Genomic DNA, 21,473 nt, shown 5'->3' on the forward strand with positions numbered 1-21,473 from the left:
TGTAGGAAGAAAAGTATTCTTGCTGATGCTTGGGCACTTTGCAATGGTAATGTCATTGAATGTCAAGGACAGGTGGTTAGATTTTCTCTGGTTGAAAATGGTTATTGCCTGAAATTTTTGTGTTGTGAATGTTACTTGCCACTTATTAGTCCAGGTCTCAGTATTGTTTGGCACACAAACACGAGCTGCCTCATTTGCTGAGGTGCTGTGAGTGGAATTCAATATTATATAATTGACAATATAATAATCCCATAAATGACGGGAGGAAGATCATTGATGAAAGATCTGAAGATAGTTGGAATATTTTGGTTTGATTTCAGAGTGGTTTCTCATTAAATATGCTCCAAGGCATGCCTTAATCTTAACTGAACTATGACAGACATTCTAATTCCATGAATCCATTGTGTAATACAAAATGGCTGCTATTTGTATACATTGGGTATGCAAGCAAAAAACTTCACTGTGTTTAGTCACATGTGACAATAAAGTATTCCATTCCACCTCCCCAGGTACTTTGCCCTGCAACCTCAAGAGATGTCATAAGGTTGTGTGATGGGAGCAGAATTAGGCCATTCGACCCATCAAGTCTGCTCCGCCATTCAATCATGGCTGATCTATCTCTCCCTCCTAACCCCATTCTCCTGCTTGCTCCCCCTAACACCTTTACTAATCGAGAATCTATCTATATCTGCTTTAAAAATATCCATTGACTTGGCCTCCGCAGCCTTCTGTGGCAAAGAATTCCACAGATTCACCACCCTCTGAAATTCCTTCTCATTCCTGAAAGGATCGTCCTTTAATTGTGAGGCTATGACCTCTAGTCCTTGACTCTCCCTCTATCCAAAGCCTTTCACTATTCGGTACGTTTCAATGAGGTCGCCCCTCACTCTTCTAAACTCCAGCGAGTACAGGCCCAGTGCTGTCAAACGCTCATCATAAGTTAACCCACTCATTCCTGGGATTATTCTTGTAAACCTCCTCTGGACCCTCTCCAGGGCCAGCACATCCTTCCTCAGATATGGTGCCCAAAATTGCTCACAGTACTCCAAATGCAGTCTGACCAGTGCCTATAGAGTCTCAACATTACATCCCTGTTTTTGTACTCTAGTCCTCTTGAAATAAATGCATTTGCCTTCTTTACTTCCGATTCGACTTGCAGATTCACTTTTTGGGAATCCTGCACCAGCATTCTCCTACTTTTTCTGCACTACCTGCCCCTCCACCTATTTTGGTATCATCTGCAAACTTGGCCACAAAGCCTTCAATCCCCTCATCCAAATCATTAATGTACAACGTGAAGAGTAGCGGGCCCAGCACAGACCCCTGTGGAACTCCACTAGTCACTGGCAGCCAACCAGAAAAAGCCCCCATTATTGCCCCTCTTTGCCTTCTGCCTGCTATCTATAGAAGTATCTGCCCTTTGATACCATGGGCATCTTCCTCAGCAGCTTCACGTGTGGGCACCTTATAAAAGGCTTTCTGAAAATCTAGGTAAACAATGTCCACTGACTCTCCTTTGTCTGTCCTACTATTTATTTCTTCAAAGAATTCCAGCAAATTCCTCAGGCAAGATCTCCCCTTCACAAAACCATGCTGATTTTGGCCTATTTTAATCATGAACTTCTAAGTACTCCGTAACCTCATCCTTTATGATGGACTCTAAAATCTTACCAGCCAAGGAAGTCAGACTAACCGGATTATAGTTCCCACTATTCTGCTTTGCCCCCTTCTTGTACAGTGGGGTAATATTGGCAATTTTCCAATCATCTGGAAAAGATGTAACACCAATCTCTATATCTCCTCCTTCACATCCATCCAGGGGCCCCAGCTATACTTCCATGTGAGAAAGAGGTTCACATGCACCTCTAATCTTATCTACCGTATCCTGCATTCACTATGTGGTTTCCTTTATATTGGCGAGACCAAATGTAAACTCGGCAACTGTTTTGCTGAACTCTTGCGCTCAGGTCATCAAAACCTACGGGATCTCCTGGTTGGTAATCAATTAAACTCCTCTTCCCAATCCTATACTGACCTTTATGTCGTGGACCGCCTCCATTGCCAGAGTGAGGTCACATGCAAACTGGTGAAATAGCACCTCATTTTCCACTTGTTATGAATGTAGAATTCTCCAATTATGCTGGAGAAAGGTCCAGACCCAAAACATCATTATCCATGTTCACCAGATATGCTGCCTGACCTGCTGAGTTACTCGAGCACATTGTGTCCATGCAAAAGTTATCTGGACACAAAAACTATAAGGTGATAACATGAGTTGTGAGCAGTAATAGCTGTGAATTAGAATATTGAACTTTAAGCTAATGGAGCTTTTTTTGTATTTTTAAAAAGCATTTTCAAACTTATGTATCAGATCATACGATGTTGCATTTATGACAGATTTGTAATTATTTCTTTCTTACATTTGTTGATTTGTAAACAAATTGCCCTAGTTTGTTAAACGCATCCTCTTTGCCTCTGCAATTAGTCCAGTGTCCTGTGGACTAACACCATTGTCCTATCCCTGACGTGTGCCTTGATAGAATTTGTAGGCCCCAAAATAGTTATCTTCACATACAATGCAAAGAGATTTTTAATTTTGTACAATAACATGCATTTTGGGATTTCAGTCCTTGTAGTCATCGTGCATTCACTATCTACAATGGAGAAGGCAAACATTACGCCCAATATCCAACACAAGCTTATGGATCATTACAGTGGCTTCCATTCTACAATAGTTAATAGAATTCTTTGATGTCTTGTCAATTAACTTTACTTCTTTGACCCAGACTGAGATGGCGTATCCTTGCTTTTCACCCTGCAAGCAGTCGTATTCAATGAACAATCTTCATTATTTCCTACTTTCCGCCACCTTCTACAAGATTCCACTGCCAGGCATCTTTGTCTCCCCTCCCTGGTCTGCTTTCCAAGGAGATGTCCACCCAGAGATTTCCGGGCGCTCTCTTCCATCTGCACCAACTGCTCCTGCTTATATGACAGCTTATTCATGCAACCATGGACGATACTATTTCCTGAAAGATGAGAAAGGAAAGGTAACTCAAACAATTGTTCCGGGGAAGCATCAAATCACTTGCACACCTTCAAATTTAGTGTATTACATTTCCTGGTCATGTTGAGGCCTCCTCTGTACCGGACAAATCGCATGCAGATTGAATGACAGAACACTCCATTCAATATGCCAGTGTGGCCCTGAATTTCCACAGCTTACCGCTTTAGTTTTCCATTTCATTCCACTGTTGTTGCCATCCTAATCTATTCCAGCGAAGCCCAATATAAGATAAAGGAACAGCACATCTTCAATCAAGGCAGATTGTAGACGTTGGGACTTTTGAATTTGCCAGTTTCACATGACCTAGCCTTTCTTGTTTGTATCAATACAGGCTTATTCTAATACAAAGTCATCCTGTAACATTAACTAACTTTTAGACACAAAATGCTTGAATAACTCAGTGGGACAGGCAGCACCTCTGGAGAGAAGGAATGGGTGATGTTACTCCAGCATTTTGGTTCGACATTTGGTGTAAACCAGCATCTGCAATTCCTTCCTCCACATTAACTCATTTTTGTTCTCTTCACAAATGCTCTCTGATCTATTGAGTATTTCCAGTGTTCTCTTTTACTCCAGATTTTCAGCAGCTGCTGTATTCTGCCTCTCTCTGTTTTTTCAGCATGCTCTTTTTCTTCTATTCTCATTCAGCCTATGCTTACACTCCTGCAGCGAGCTCCTTCCCTTAGACGGAACTATGACAATTGTGTTACTTGGGCAATTGTGACCTTAGCCCTGTGACTCATTTCTCTCCATTCCTTCCTCCCTCTGCAACTTGTAACAAACTTGTTCAATCACTTTTATATTTCATCACTTTTACATTGAAATGAAAATTGTTCACCTGAAAACTCTCTTGCTTCAGATGCTGCCTGATTGTTAAGAATCCACACATTTCTGATTTTATCTTGACCAAATTTATTGATGACAGATTTTGGATTTTTCATTACAGCTAGAATCGTTTAATCTGCATTAAGCAAGCATTGCATAGAATATAAAGCACAGGAATTATTTGGGAGTAACTTCACTGAGCTGGTGTTTACACTTAACCTATCTACCTCTATCTACCCCTATCTATATTCTATCTACCTCTCCATACCCTATTTTGCATATCTTTTTGTTCTTTCTGTATTTCATTTGTCTAGTTTCTTTTTGAAATCAATCAAACTATTAGCAATTGGTTATTTGGTAGCAGGTTGCACATTGTAACTTTCTCAATAAAGAGTTTGTTTTTAAATTTCCCTGTTTGATTTAGCAATAACTGTCTTCTGTTATTGGTTAGGAAGGAACTTCAGATGCTGGTTTACACCGAAGTTAGACACAATATGCTGGAGTAACTCAGCGGGACAGGCAGCATCTTTGAAGAGAAGCAATGGGTAACGTTTCGGGTTGAGATCCTTCTTCGAGACGTCATCTATTCCTTTTCTCCAGAGATGCTGCCTGTCCTGCTGAGTTACTCCGGCATTTTGTGTGTATCTTTTGTTAATGACTGCTCGTTTTGTATTTTCACATAACTGGAGGCATTCACAATTTTAATTATCTTCATCACATTGCCTATTTTTAAAAAAATATCTTAATTTTTTTAAAAGAGCATCATTTGGTTCAGTCTTTCCTTAGAGCTGTAATTTCTCTCTTAATACTATCTTAGATACTACCTCTATAAATCTTTTCTACATCTTCTCCCAATGCTTCTGTTAGTAAGGAGATTAGAAAAGGTCATGGTACTTTGAGCTATATATTTAATATAACTTCAGTACTTGAACTCCAGGAAATAAAATCCCAATACCTTCTTACTAGCCAAGGTCCCAGAAGACTGGAGAGTGGCCAATGTTGTTCCTTTGTTTAAGAAAGGAAGTAGAGTGATTCCAGGGAACTACAGGCCAGTGAGCCTAACATCAGTGGTAAGGAAACTATGGGAGAGAAATCTTCAAGATAGGATTTACTCTTATTTGGAAAAGAATGGGCTAATTAGGGACAGCCAGCACGGCTTTGTACATGGAAGGTCACGTATCACTAACTTGGCCAATAGTTCCCTAGATTCTGGTCACTTACTTTGTGGGCTGAATAGCTCGTTCCTGTGCTGTACTCTTCCATCTTTTTCTTCCTCTAATTTATCTCTACTACTGTTCAACAATCTGTACATCAAGATTCTGTTACCATCCTTGGTTCAACTTTATTTAACTAAGCGATATTCCTGCATTACTTACCAAAGAACATAAGTCAAATGATTCATATTATCAAATTAATATGTTCGTTAACTGCCCACTTTAAATATTTCTTATCTTGTTGTATGATGCCATCATTATTGTCAGTGTTAGTTATAATATCTTGTTATTTATTAATTTTGACATTGAGTTACTTGATTCCATATCCAAAGCATTCATATGTAACACTGATACTAGGAGCATTGTCAGACTACTTGAAGAAAAAATGTCGCCTTCTTGCCTTTTGAATTTTTTAGCTAAGTTGTTTGCTCTGGACTCTTAGATCTCATTACTAATTCTCAGTCCATCACTTTTATTTTGTATATCCATTCTTTTGGAAACTAAATAATATTCTGGTCATTATTTTATCAAATGTTCTGCCCTCAAGTCAGTTAACTCAGAACTAGAGCAGGTACAACATCCTTCATCATACAAATGATATCTCAGGTAAATGAACAATTTTATGTGCATCCTGAGAGCCTCTCCTCTTGTCCAGAGCCTTTTGTCTTGTTCATAGTAGTGAAACTCCCTATTTTCGTGCATTTATTCTGGAATAGTAGCAAATTAGAATATAATTGCAAACAATAAATTCAAGAGTGGAAGATGAGTCTCATGCAAATTACACACAGACCGGACTTCCCCGACCCCCACCCCAATTGACCCCATCTACATTTCACGCTGCCTCAAAAGCAGCCATCATAATTAAAGGCTTGTTCTACCCCGGTCATTCCTCCTTCTCCCTGTTCCCGTCTGGCTGAAGGTACGGAACTGCCAGGCTCAGGAACAGCTTGTTATCTCTGTTATCGGGCTTCTGAATCGTCTATAGTTTAGTTTAGAGATACAGCGTAGAAGCAGGCCCTTCGGCCCACCGAGTCCGCTCCGACCAGCGATTGCTGCACATTAACACTATCCCACACACACTAAGGACAATTTACACATACACCAAGCCAATTAACCTACATACCTGTACGTCTTTGGAGTGTGGGAGGAAATCGACGATCTAGGAGAAAACCCACATGGTCACCGGGAGAACGTACAAACTCTGCGCAGACAGCACCCGTAGTTGGAATCAAACCCGGGTCTCTGGCACTGCAAGCACTGTAAGACAGCAACTGTACCGCTGCACCACCGTGCCTTCAATAAACTAGAGTTTCAATTCTCCTCTACCCCACCGAGCCACCTTATTGATCTGTTGCGCTACAATGCTGAGAACTATATTCTGTACGCTACACACTACAGTTGTAAATTAGCAATGGCTTCTCTTCAACCAAGTGTGCAAGTTTTGAATAATTTAGAAATCCTCATAGACAATAAAATTCCCACCTTATGATGTTGTTGAGCAGAGCTTGAAGTATAAATGCAAGATATTAGTTTGAAATAACATCACTTATTGAAAAGCTAAAAGTGCTATCCATTTAGAACCCTTGGTTCTCAGTTGTGTATCCAAAGAATTTCATCAAATTCTTTGGAGCCTCAACGGTGCAGCAGATAGAGTTGCTGCCTTCTTGCAGGTCCAACGACTTTGATGCAATGCTGACTTTAGTGCTGTCCGTGTGTGATTTGCACATTCTCACTGTGACCGCATGATTTTCTCTAGGTGCCCCAGCTTCCACCCACATTCTAAGGATTTGCCCCTAATGTGTAGGTGAGTGGTAGAATCTGGAGTGGGATGGAGCATTGGTAGAAATGTTTTGAGAATAACAAGATCCCTGCAAATGGTATTTGATAGTTGGTGTAGGCTCTGAGACAAAGGGCCCATGTCTGTGCTCAATTGAATATTCCTGTCATTTAAATTTTATTTTGGCACAATTTATATTTGAAACATTCTGCAACGTGTACTTATTTTAGTTAATCTTTTTGCTGGGTGATATATTCACAAAGGGCAAGATGCAACAATTTTAGAATAACAAAATCCCTTGACGTATTTCACTGAGAAATCACCTAAAGTTGATTTTATAATTTATAGTTTAAAATAATTTTCGCTTCTCAATTATTTTGTTTTATTTTCTAGGTGTAAATACTACCTTTAAGGTGACCATCCTACAGTCCAAATGAGAGCAGACAATTCAGTTGTGATCGGTGCGATGTACACTAAACCACACTAAGACGAGAGCTTCTTGAATAGTGGTGAGTTTCCAGATTGCAAATAACTGATCGATATTTTAATATTTCATATCTGGGCACAAATTGAAATATTATTAGTTAATCAGAATTTGGGATTTTCAAACATTTTAATTTCTTAATGAGTTCAAAAGCAAAGTTTTCACATTGAACTGAAATTATTTGTGTTGTAAAGCACAAGGTTTCTCAAATGTTAATCGTAAGCTTTGAGTTTTCTTCATATGATAATGACAAAAGTGTTTCTAATTTTAATTTTGAATATTGTGGACTGATGTAAAGTAGTTAAATGATTTATGCACTTTTTCCTTTTTGTGGCTTCATTATACATCATGCCTTTTTTTGTGACCCAGGGTTGATTTTATTCTACCTCCCAATCATCTTTTATAATGTAAACAAGTTCATCACTCAGACAAAAACACAAAGTGCTGGAGGAAATCAGCGGTTTGGGCAAAATCAGGGAAGGAAGGGATCGGTGACATTTCAGTTCAAGACCCTTCTTCAGACTGATGGGTCTGAAGAAAGGTCCCAACCCACCATTGCTGGTCCATTCTCTCCACAGATGCTGCCTAACACATTGAGTTCCTCCAACATTCCAGCATCTGCAGTCTCCTGCATCTCCTCACCGAGTCTTTGGTTACAACTTTAAGACCTGAAGTCACTTTTGTATAATCCTGTCAAATGTATCAATATCCTTTTCTAGATGAGGAGCTTAAATTTACATACGAGTATATGGTGGCCTATTTACGGACTAGCAGCCAAATGTTGATCACGCTTATATCATCATGACAAGCTGAAAAATAATTTCAATATATCAGTCTGGCATCTTTCTGGAAACCTAATTGGTTTACTAATGTTATTCAAGCCAAGGAACTTGCCTCCTTGCCTAGCCATATTTCAATTCCATGATGCACTTTGGATTCTCTCAGGCCAATTAGTATAGGCAATTCATTTTTTTCCTGGTATATCCCACCAGCCCAAGAACTAAAATCAAACAAGTTCTGAGCTCCAGTTATTTTCACTTACCTGAGCAAATTAAAAAATGTTTGTTTCAGCATGCGTAAATGCCTCTAAGATTACTGCTCTATATGATTAAGGGCGTGCAGCGTAGGTTCACTAGGTTAATTCCCGGAATGGCGGGACTGTCGTATGTTGAAAGGCTGGAGCAATTAGGCTTGTATACACTGGAATTTAGAAGGATGAGGGGGGATCTTATTGAAACATATAAGATAATTAGGGGATTGGACACATTAGAGGCAGGAAACATGTTCCCAATGTTGGGGGAGTCCAGAACAAGGGGCCACAGTTTAAGAATAAGGGGTAGGCATTTTAGAACGGAGATGAGGAAGAACTTTTTCAGTCAGAGAGTGGTGAAGGTGTGGAATTCTCTGCCTCAGAAGGCAGTGGAGGCCAGTTCGTTGGATGCTTTCAAGAGAGAGCTGGATAGAGCTCTTAAGGATAGCGGAGTGAGGGGGCATGGGGAGAAGGCAGGAACGGGGTACTGATTGAGAGTGATCAGCCATGATCGCATTGAATGGCGGTGCTGGCTCGAAGGGCTGAATGGCCTACTCCTGCACCTATTGTCTATTGTCTATTAATTAATTTGACAACAATTTTATATTATCTAAAAAGTTAGAGAAAATGATTAATAACCTTAATTCTTTATCCGAATGGGTAATGGACAACTAAACTTTGGACCAAACTAAACTTTCATTATGTACATGTTCTATGTTTGGTGTTATAATAACCTAGATTTTGTTGGGAAATGTTGGTAGCTGCATGCAGAATGTGCTCCCAAATACTGGATTCCCTCTCAAGTAGTTGAGCACTGGATCATGTAATTATGATAGTTATCTTGCATGACAACCCCCCATAAAATACTGGAGTAACTCAGCGTGTTTAGTAGCATCACAAAAGGACCAGAATAGGTGAAGTTTCGGGTCTGGACTCTTCTTTGGTCTGAAGAAGGATCATGACCCGAAACATCACCTAACCATGAACTCCAGAGACGCTGCCTGACCCACTGAGTTACTCCAGCACTTTGTGCTTTGTTTGTAAGCCAGTAATTCCTTGTTTCACCTGTTCACCCAGCACTAAGGTTGGGGAATCCATATACATAACCTGTGCCTGGTGACATCAGGCACAGGATTAACAACAGCATTCATTTTTTGAATTCAATGTTTTAACTTCAAGTAGTTCCGATATATATTGAGAAATCGTTTGGACAGATGCGTGGATAGGAAAGATTTAAAGGGCCAATTTTGACAAATGGATCTAGCTTTGATGGGGCATCTTGGCTGAATTGGGCTGAAGGGGCCGTTTCCGCACTGTATGACTATGATTCTAAAACTGAAAAAACCCAAGTTCAGTACATTTAAAAACAATTGAAAGCATTTAACTAAATTGATTTAATTCAAACAACAATATAAATTATCCAAAACTTATGTTTGTCCTTTGGAGCAGTTCTCTTGGCAGCTCGTTCCATAAACCATCTGTGGAAAAAGTTGCCCCCAGTTACTCGACAGTTTCTGTTAAATCTTTCCCCTCTCACCTTAAACCTTTGGCACCAAGTCCTTGATTCCCGTCCCCTGAGGAAAAAGTGCATTCACGTAACGCCATTCAGCCTCCTGTGCTCCAAGGAATAAAGTCCTGGCCTGACCAACCTCTCCCTGTAACTCAGGTCCTCGAGTCGTGGCAACATCCTCGAAACAAATCTTCTCTGTACTCTTTCCAGCTTAATGGCATCTTTCCTATAGCAGAGTGACCAAAAGGGAACACATTACTCAAAATGTGGCATTGTCAACATTTTCCATGATTGTAACATAACATCCCAACTTCTATGTGTGAGAAAGAACTGCAGATGCTGGTTTAAACACAAAATGCTGGAGTAACTCAGAGGAGGAGAACTTCAATGTCCCTCGGAGTTATCCCAACTTCGAAACTGAGGTCTCTGACTGATTAAAGCCAGTGTACAGATGGCCTTTATCACCATCCTGTGACGCTACTTTCAGGGAACTATGTACTTGTATTCCTAGATCACCTTTCCTCTACAACACTCTCCAGGGCCCTATTAATCTTCATGAATATTCTGTCATGGTTTGACTTCCCAAAATGTAACAACTCACACTTTCCTGAATTTGATGATTTGTTTATTGTCTGATTTTAATAATTTTTTTATGTTTTTGAATATTTGACACTTTTTTTCTACTACTTTGACTACTGGTTAAACTAGCAGGCATTACTTAACAGATGTCGAAGTTACATTCATAGGTTACATAGGTGCAGCACAGCTTCCTAATATACCTGATGCTTTTAATGTGTGTAAGGCTCTGCCATTGTACAGGATCTTGATGGTAAAAATCGGGTGACTTCTGTCAGGAATTCGACACTGGAGGATTGTAAAATATATCCTCACAGTTACTATGTATAGTGCCCTCCATAATGTTTGGGACAAAGACCCATCCTTTATTTATTTCCCTCTGTACTCCACAATTTGAGATTTGTAATAGAAAAATAATCACATGTGCTTAAAGTGCACATTGTCAGATTTTAATAAAGGCCATTTTAATACATTTTGGTTTCACCTTGCAGAAATTACAGCAATGTTTATACCTAGTCCCCCCCATTTCAGGGCACCATAATGTTTGGGACACAGCAATGTCATGTAAATGAAAGTAGTGATGTTTAGTAATTTGTTGCATATCCTTTGCATACAATGACTGCTTGAAGTCTGCGATTCATGGACATCACCAGTTGCTGGATGTTGTCTGTGGTGATGCTGTGCCAGGCCTGTATTGCAGCCATCTTTAGCTTATGCTTGTTTTTGGGGGCTGGTCCCCTTCAGTTTTCTCTTCAGCATATAAAAGGCATGCTCAATTGGGTTCAGATTGGGTGATTGACTTGGCCACTCAAGAATTGACCATATTTAGCTTTGAAAAACTCCTTTGTTGCTTTAGCAGTATGTTTGGGATCATTGTCTTGCTCTAGAATGAATGCCAGTCAATGAGTTTTGAGGCATTTGTTTGAACTTGAGCAGATAGGATATGTCTATACACTTCAGAATTCATTATGTTACTACCATCAGCAATTGTATTATCAATGAAGATAAGTGAGCCAGTACCTTCAGCAGCCATACATGCCCAGGCCATAACATCCCCATCACTGAGTTTCACAGATGAGGTGATATGCTTTGGATCTTGGGCAGTTCCTTCTCTCCTCCATACTTTGCTCTTGCCATCATTTTGGTATAAGTTAATCTTCGTCTCATCTGTCCACAAGACCTTTTTCCAGAACTGTGGTTGCTCTTTTGAGTACTTCTTGGCAAACTGTAACCTGGCCATCCTACTTTTGCGGCTAACCAGTGGTTTGCATCTTGCAGTGTAGCCTCTGTATTTCTGTTCATGAAGACTTCTGCAGACAGTGGTCTTTGACAAATGCACACCTGACTCCTTTGTGATCTGTCGGACAGGTGTTTGGGGATTTTTCTAGAGAGAGAATTCCTCTTTCATCAGCTGTGAAGGTTTTCCTTGGCCTACCAGTCCCTTTGCGATTAGTAAGCTCAACAGTGCTCTCTTTCTTCTTAATGATGTTCCAAACAGTTGATTTTGGTACGCTCAAGGTTTGGCTGATGTCTCTAACAGTTTTATTCTTGTTTCCCAGTCTCATAATGGCTTCTTGGGCTTTCATGTTGATAAACAGCAATAAAAATTTCCCAAATTGATGGAAAGACTGGGGGAAAGACTGGGTGCTGAGAGCTCTCTCATACCTGCATTAAGGAGGCATTTAAGCACACCTGAGCAGTTACGAACACCTGTGAAGCCATGTGTCCCAACATTATGGTGCCCTGAAATGGGGGGACTATGTATAAACACAGCTGTAATTTCTACATGGTAAAACCAAAATGTATAAAAATACCCTTTAATAAAATCGGACAATGTGCACTTTAACCACATGTGATTTTTTTTCTATTACAAATCTCAAATTGTGGAGTACAGAGGCAAATAAATAAATGATGCGTCTTTGTCCCAAACATGGAGGGCAATGTAGGTTATCACCAGCTGCCAAGGCCTTACTGTTCAGAGGGTATTTTGGACCATTTGTTGGAAGCAGCAACTTGCATTTAGTACTAATGTGGACATTTTGACTGAGTGTAGATCGGTAGCATAATAGAGAGAGAGAGAGAGAGAGAGAGAGAGAGAGAGAGAGAGAGAGAGAGAGAGAGAGAGAGAGAGAGAGAGCGAGAGGGGAACAAAGAAGTTTCATTCAGAAGCCCCTAACTGTAAATGGCAAATGTAGCCGATGTTTGGTTATTTGGACAGATTTTGGCTTGTCAGTTTGAAACCACTAGATGGGAGTGCTTCTTCATAGATGTGATTGGTATTCAATAATATTTTTCAAGAATGTTTGTACCTCAAACTCCTCTTAAGTACAAGGTATATGCTATTAAGTAAATTGCAGAACACCAGCCAGCAATAAAAGTATAGCATTTTGTTTTGTTGCTTTGTTTTTGGTGGCACTGTGTTCTTCTGTTATGGAACTTAATGGTCGATTAAAGGTCAACTGGTTAAAATATCATGTTACTGAACACTTCTAAGCTATCATTGACTAAACATAAAGCCATATGCTTTATGTAGGCATAAAAGAACAAGCTTGATTCCGGGAAATGAGTGAAATTACACTTGTTGCAAAATTTGTAAAGGCAGCCTTGAGAAAAGAACAGTGCTGTTTAGGGATTATTTATAGATAGGTCTGAAGTGGAATAATTATAAACAGGAAATTGGCATTCCTTTTTGAAATGCAACTTCATAATTTGATTGAAATAAGAAGGGTGCATTCGTGTTTATATTTTTGCTAGTTTGATTAAATTTATCAATGTTTTCAAAGCACTTTTGCAAGTAGGTTTCCTGTCAATTTTGTTTTGAACACTTCAGTCAGGATAGCAGGAATGGAGTTTGGTCTTAACAGATAGGTATTCATGAATCTTGAGTTCCATCCTATGCATTGATCAGAAATTATGAATAATTTTACTTACAGATGGTAAGCTAATGAAAAATATCTCTTGAGCTTCACATACAACCTCAATGTAAACTCAATGATTACCTCAAACTTTATCCCTTGCATACAGAATTTAAACTGCAATCAAGTTAACAAATGAACTGGAGCATTACTTTTTGGATTGCCTATTTCTATTGGTATACTGCGTCATTTCTCAAAGTATATTATTCTTCACAACTGTATCAGGATAGAAATTGTGCGTTTAGCACTCCCGATAGCAAATCCTCTTCTGGGACTAGCAAGCAAAGAGTTGCCTGTCTTTGGTGCCATCTCTGCCTGAATGGCAATAGGCTGTTGGTTTAGTTGGTTGCATGGTATAAAGAGCTTTAAGTCATCAGTGCTATAAGTAAAATGTAGTACCAAATTGTAAATTAAAACAATTACAGTAAAAATATTTTGCGATTAAGGAATCTGTAATCGCTAGTCAGTACGTTCAGACTAGGATGGGGAATATTTGAGAAAACTCAAAATTTTATCCCTGGGAATGTGACCCAAAATTCATCTTTCATTTGAGGCATTCCAGATAATTTGTGTAATGTAAACACTCTTATGAAACTCAGCAGTTAGGCGCAACCGCAGTAAATCTGGCAATAATTTCAAAGAAATAAGAGTAATACAAGATGCTGATGGATGAGATACTACCATTTTGTTTCATTGTCTAATCATGTTACTGGATGCATGAAAAATATCCCAAACTTTTTTTGAAATGCACAAGTGGACTATTTCATTAAAATGTTGGTGTATTTGTACATTAGTGGGCTGCTTCAGTGAAGCCTTCAGCAAAAATCATATTGAAACTGAGACAGCACTTGTGGTTATTAGCTATCTATATACTAAAACTTGTTTGTTATCTTGTTTGTGACTGAACTTCAGCCAAAACGGTATACAATAGGGCGACAATTTTAGGCACACCTTACTCACCGTTGTCCCTTTAATGGTAAAAATGGTAGTTTTATTGAAATTGGCGTTATATTTTTTAAGTTATTCACATTTTAAAGTTTAAATCTATCTCCTGGGGAGGGAGAGGAGGGAGGATAAGGGGGGATGTAGTGGGGGGGGAGGGGAGGAGGGAGGGGGAAGGGGAGGGTGCTGCACCAAATGCAGGAGAGGTTTTGGCCCAATAATGCAAGTAGTATTATTGAAATCGGTGTTATATTTTTTAAGTTATTCACATTTTAAAGTTTAAAAGGAGGGGAGGGGAGGAGGGAGGGAGGAGGGGGGAGAAGGGGAGAGGGGGAGGGGGGGTTGAGGGGAGGGGGGAGGACAGGGTGCTGCACCAATGCTGGAGAGGTTTGGGCCCTAGTCTAGTGGTCTAGTGGTCATTTAAAAGAATAAGTGATTTTAGTTTTTTGTCAGATTTCTCAGTTCAATCCTGAGGTATTTATTTGCTTGGGGTATGGTCCATGGTTGCTGCCAGATTCATCAGCCATGATTCATGGTGTTCGAGGCCGTTGAACTTGAGCTTAGTCTCACAGCTGCCTCCTCTGAGCTCTGACTACTCGGTACACATCAGAGTCAGGCCTTGGAACTTCCTGGTGGCTCTGGCTCAGCTGTTTGTAAGATAAACATGTTGAACAATTGAGGAAGCCAGTTTTAACAAGTTTAATGAGGTATCATTTTATAAATAGCAACTAAAGACAAGGAAACAGAGGAAGTTATTTTTTAGCATTTGATGAAACACCATTTGAAAACATTTAAAGAGAGGGGAAAGTCCTTGAAATAGAATAAAATGTTATAATTGTAAAACATGTCAAATATAATCAGAATGGTGAAAAATCCCCCCCCCTCCTTCAATCTGTATCTCTAGTTTTAACTATAATATGGAGTCCATCCTGTCTATATGCCTCATAGTTTTACATGCCTCACAAATATCTCCTCTTAACCACATTTGCTCCAGGAAGAATAGACATGGCTTCTCCAGTGCATCCTCATAGCTCAAATCGCAAATGTAATTCTCTGGAGTCATAGAGTGACACAGTGTGGAAACAGGGCCTACGGCCCAACTTGCCCACATTGGTCAAAATGTCCCAGCTACACTAGTCCCACCTGCTCACGTTTGGTCCATATCCTTCCAAACCTGTCCATTCCATGTGCCTGTCTAACTGTTTCTGAAATGTTGGGTGAGCCCCTGCCTCAACTACCACCTCTGGCAGCTTGTTCCATACACTCACCATCTTTGTGTGAAAAAGTTACCCCTCAGATTCCTATTAAATCTTTTCCCCTTCACCTTGAATCTATGTCCTCTGGTCATCGATTCGCCTACTCTGGGCAAGAGACTGAGTATCGAATCTATTCCTCTCATGATTTTATACACCTCTATAAGATCACCCCTCATCCTCCTGTGCTCCACGGAATAGTGTCCCAGCCTAACTCAACCACTCCCTATAGCTCAGACCCTCTAGTCCTGGCAACATCCTCATAAATCTTCTCTGTACCAGCTTGCTGAATCTTTCCGATAACATGGTGCCCAGAACTGAACACTACTCTAAATGCAACCTCTACCATTAACTTCTATCTTCTACTGCCAAGCTAACTTTGGATCTAGTTTCCAACTTGTCTTAGATCCCATAGGTCCCAACCTTTTGAACCTCCTATGCGAAACTTTGTCAAAGCCATACTAAAGTCCATGTAAATCACATCTACGTTGGAAAAAGCTACACAGGCTGTCGCTGCACATACCTTACCTTTCCTCTCCCTCAGAACTTTGCCAATATCTTTCCTACCTCTTTTGAGCTCACCAGTCTATAGTTATCAGACTTTTCCTTGTTGCTTTTCTTGAAAAGGAGGACCACCTTTACTCTCCAGTCTTCTGGTACATCCCTTTTATCCTGCGACGATTTAAAAATTTCAGTCATATCTCCAGCAAACTCTTCCTTTACTTCTTGTACCTGCCTGGGATAAATCCCATTCAGTGCTGGGGATTTTTCTACCCTTAAGCCTGCTGAGGCATAGAGTATTTCCTCTATTTTTATGGAGACCAGCACTTGACTTAAATCTTCATTGAAGTTTCCAATTATAAAGTTTACTTCCTTTGCGAAGACTGATGAATAATATCCATTTAGGACCACACCTACATCTTTTGGCTCCATGCACAGATTGCCCATGTTGTCCATAAAGAGTTCTACTTTTCCCCTAGTATTCTTTCTACTCGGAGTACACCTTCAAATTTACCTTCATCCTGTCTGCAGGTGATTTTTCATGAAATCTTTTAGTCTTCCAAATTTCCTTTTTAAGTGATTCCCTACACAGTTCCCTCTATTTGTTACCTCTGCCTTTTACCCTTACGTGGTCATGTTTGGCTTTGAACTCTTGCTATTTACTCAGCAGATACCTCAAAAGCACTGGAGTGATACCACCAATGCCACCTCCACAAAATTCTCCAAGTCCATTAGTGGGATAAACCAGCCGAAGTCAGCATCCTCTCCCAGGCCAGTCTTCAGTGCTGAGGCTCCAGATACATTCATTCAATTCCGATGCACAACATGAGACTTTAAAGTGGACATTCTGTTCTAAGCTCTGTTGTGGGAAAAAGTTTCTAGGTGGTTAGAAGAAAAGACTTTGGGATGTTCAAGAATTGGAAAAAGTTGCGAAATCTGTGAAACACTTGTTCATGATCATCCAAAGCAGAGAAGGAGCATTAGTGTTGACAAGCCCATGCATTGGGGGGCACTGAATGCAGGTTGAACAGTGGAAAGAATGCACCATCTCAAAAACAACTGGTGCATCTTGTTGAGCACATCTTGTTGAGCACGTTAATCTAATCTGTCACTTCAGAATCCAATAGACAATAGGTGCAGGAGTAGGCCATTTGGCCCCCTCGAGCCAGCACCGCCATTCAATGTGATCATGGCTGATCATTCACAAAGTGAAGTGGTGGCAGCAAGTCATCCTCAGTCCTGAGGAACACCTTCTTTCACTTATTGCCCTGAAAATTACTAGTTTTATTATGAAAAGCATACACTCCTGGAGCATTTATGGCATCAGTGACATCTAGCTAATTGATTGTTATTTATCTCTTAATGCATTCATATTGCATAAAGTCACTTTTATTCACGTTTCCTAAAGTGCCAAAGCTCAGAATGGAAACAATTCTTTTAACCCAGAGTCAGAACCAGCCATCAAGCACCCAATTGCACTAGCCCTATCCTAATTCCATTTTTAAAATATTCTCCCCACATTTCTATCAATTCCCTTGAGATTCTACCACTCAGCTACATACTAGGTTCATTTTACAGTACCTAATTAATCTGTCAACCTACAGCGTGCCTTTGGGATGTAGGAGGAAACTGGAGCATCCGGAGGAAACCCACTTGGGTGTCAGAGATAGAGTGCAAATTCCAACCAACGCAATGGAGGCCAGGATTCAACGCTAGTCCTTCACGCAGCTACTGAGGCAGCAGTTATAGACAATAGGTGCAGGAGTAGGCCATTCGGCCCTTCGAGCCAGCACCACCATTCAATGTGATCATGGCTGATCATTCTCAATCAGTACCCCGTTCCTACCTTCTCCCCATACCCCCTGACTCCGCTATCCTTAAGAGCTCTATCTAGCTCTCTCTTGAAAGCATTCAGAGAACTGGCCTCCACTGCCTTCTGAGGCAGAGAATTCCACAGATTTACAACTCTCTGACTGAAAAAGTTTTTCCTTATCTCTGTTCTAAATGGCCTACCCCTTATTCTTAAACTGTGGCCCCTGGTTCTGGACTCCCCCAACATTGGGAACATGTTTCCTGCCTCTAACGTGTCCAACCCCTTAATAATCATATGTTTCAATAAGATCCCCTCTCATCCTTCTAAATTCCAGTGTATACAAGCTTAGTCGCTCCAGTCTTTCAACATACGACAGTCCCGCCATTCCGGGAATTAACCTGGTAAACCTACGCTGCACGCCCTCAATAGCAAGAATATCCTTCCTCAAATTTGGAGACCAAAACTGCACACAGTACTCCAGGTGCAGTCTCACTAGGGCCCTGTACAACTGCAGAAGGACCTCTATGCTCCTATACTCAACTCCTCTTGTTATGAAGGCCAACATTCCATTGGCTTTCTTCATTGCCTGCTGTACCTGCATGCTTCCTTTCAGTGACTGATGCACTAGGACACCCAGATCTCGTTGTACGTCCCCTGTTCCTAACTTGACACCATTCAGATAATACTCTGCCTTCCTATTCGTACCACCAAAGTGGATAACCTCACACTTATCTACATTAAACTGCATCTGCCATGTATCCGCCCACTCACATAGCCTGTCCAAGTCACCCTGCAACCTCTTAGTATCTTCCTCACAGTTCACACTGCCACCCAGCTTTGTATCATCTGCAAATCTGCAGTTCCAATAGTTGCACCACTGTGTTGCTGTCAGAATTTTACCCTTTCTAATATCCAAACTTTTATTGTCTAAAATTCTAGCTTAGTTTTCAGTGTACTGTCAATGTTCTAAAATCTATAGTTACTATTCAAGGAATAGTGCACAATGGAGTGTGAAGAGTTTTAAATGACATGATTGGTATTGTATACATAATTATCTCAGGTTTTGCTTTTTGCCCCTTTTTCCGTAGGTTTTTGTCCTCAGTCAACTTCTATTTTCATGGATCACTCTTCCCCTTAATTCTCGGACCCAGGCCAATAGTTGAACCCTTAAACTCACTATTTGATACAGTCTTTCCATATCTTCAGTTTTGATCACTCGTTAGACTGTTCCATCACTTTCACATCTCCTTTAATACTTTAATGCTTATGTCCCAACTGTAATCATTATTGTTAAATTCTCCCTCTGTCACCCATCCATTGAAATCTTTCCTTTGCTCCCTCATTTCTTCAAAAGTTAACTCAAATGGTAATGATCTACTAAGTTGCCAGAATTCCTAAATCATGTTGCCATAACTCTCTATCAGTACAATTCCCACATTCCCAAGAGATGTGAACTTGACTGTAGTGGCATATGATTGCATTTGTCATTCATTGGCAACTCTGGTATGAATGGCTCTCCATTTTATAATTGCAAGTTTATTTCGTAGCTGTTGTAATATTTCCTAACAATAGACTACCACCTTGAAATAGCTCAGATTTGTTTACTGTTCCTACCTTTTGTAAAATTATCGTTAGTATATGGGCATCTCAAGACTGTGCTCAGTCCCCTGCTCTGCTCGCTTTATACCCATGACTGTGTAGTCAGACACTGTTCTAATTCCCTCTTTAAATTTGCTGATGACATCACCATTTTTGGACAAATTACGGGTGATGATGAGTCAGAGTATAGAAGGGAAATTGATCATCCGATTGAATGGAGCCAGAACAACAATCTTGCTCTCAACTTCAGTAAAACCAAGGAGCTGATTGTTGACTTTAGAAAAGGAAGGCTGAGGATCCACAAACATGTCTTCATCGGGTCGGTGGTGGAGTCAACAAGTTCCTCAGTGTGCATATCTCTGAAGATCTGTCCTGGATCCAGTACTTTTTTAGTTTAGTTTGTAGTCGCGTGTACTGAGTTGAGGTACAGTGAAAAACTTTTTTTTCTGCATGCTGTCCAGTCAGCGGAAAAACTATACATGATTACAATCAAGCTGTCCATAGTGTACAGATAAAGGATCATGAGAATAATGTTTACTCTAAGGTAAAGTCTGATTAAAGGTAGGCCTTGCCACCAGCATTGTCTTGAACTTCTACAGGTGTATAGTAGAGGGCAAATTGACTGGTTGCATCACACCTGGTTTGCCAACTCGAACATCCAGGAATGTAGGAGATTACAAAAAGTGATGGTCACAGCCCAGTCAATCTACTGGAGGCACCAGAATATTCATTTAGAGCATTGTGGGTTATTTTCAATGCCCTTACACCCTCTCCCAAAACAGCTCTTTTCCTTGTTCATTTTCCACCCAGCTACTTTCTCTTCCCTTACCCTTCAGTTTTCTTTCCCTTCAATGTACCCAGTCCTCATTCGCTCCCCTCCTTAAGCTATTTTCTCTTCAAAGTACCATTATAATCCACAATACTGACTTTATCATTCTGGAAGTTCAAATAAAAAGTTTGGAGATGGAAGAATCCCAAACTGAAATCTCACCAATCCATTCCCTCCATCGATGCTGCCTGACCCGCTGAGATGCTCCGGCACTTGTGTTTTGCTTGAGTAAAGCGTTTATTATTTATTCACATATGTTCTATATTTTGATAACCTTTATTTTACATTTTAATATATTTTGCATCATGGATAAATGCATCAAATATTGATCAATAAGTACCGAAAGGTGACCCTCATTTATGATCATGCAGTGGTCTTCAGATTTGAAATGGCAGTGGAAAGAAAAAACAGACTTGTAATTGAAGTTAATCAAAATTTCATAACAGGATGGGTATTTGAGCAAAGAATAAATATCTTTATGCAATTTTAAGGAAACCACGTGAATCTCTGCTGACTGCTTGTTCACAGACAGGAAGCATGGAGCTGAGTTACAGTTAAGTTGGGGTGCGAATGAGGAACTGGATTCAAGCCAGGAAGGACCCTGTGCCCAAGACCAAAATGTTGAGTTATGTGCAAAACCTCTGGAGTATTGTTCAAATGTATAAATAGATGGCTTGGTGGAGAAGATATGGGGAAAATGCTCAGGCTGTGGGTCACAATCTCTAAAATACAGAGCAGACCATTTAGAACTGAACCGAGGAGTAATTTCTTCATTCAAAGGCAGCTAAATCTTTATACAATTCTTTACCCTTGAGGGCTGTGGCATTTTATTCATGGATTCAGTCAACCCTATTTTTGGATAAAAGCTGAGTCAAGGGACAGAACATGAAAATTATATTTGTTGGAGAGGATGAGACGTAATCCTGTTGAATGGTGGGATAGTGTGCTTCCATTGAAGTAGTATAAACTTTTGCCATTTCTTTCCCATGGAGTGGCAGGCCATCCATATGTGGTTTCATATCGAAAGCTGGACTGAGCTGTCAGTTTCTCGCTAGAAGAACTAACCACCTTTTTTTTGATGTGCTTATGGCGGCAGCACCTTCCAGCAAGGGAAATATATTTGTAGTGTGTATAGACC

The 21,473-nt window shown here is 40.2% G+C and overlaps 1 protein-coding gene across 2 annotated transcripts in view; it reads left to right on the top strand.

The window, feature by feature from the left end:
• Positions 1-21,473, top strand: part of baz2ba (bromodomain adjacent to zinc finger domain, 2Ba) — a 185,235-nt gene that overhangs the window by 22,382 nt on the left and 141,380 nt on the right. For both annotated transcript variants that reach the window (XM_078403833.1, XM_078403835.1), the window contains exon 2: positions 7,277-7,392. The gene's annotated coding sequence lies outside the window, so the exon portion shown is untranslated. The remainder of the gene's footprint in view (positions 1-7,276; positions 7,393-21,473) is intronic.

This window comes from Rhinoraja longicauda, chromosome 8 (genome assembly GCF_053455715.1).
Source record: "Rhinoraja longicauda isolate Sanriku21f chromosome 8, sRhiLon1.1, whole genome shotgun sequence".
Taxonomy (NCBI): domain Eukaryota; kingdom Metazoa; phylum Chordata; class Chondrichthyes; order Rajiformes; family Arhynchobatidae; genus Rhinoraja; species Rhinoraja longicauda.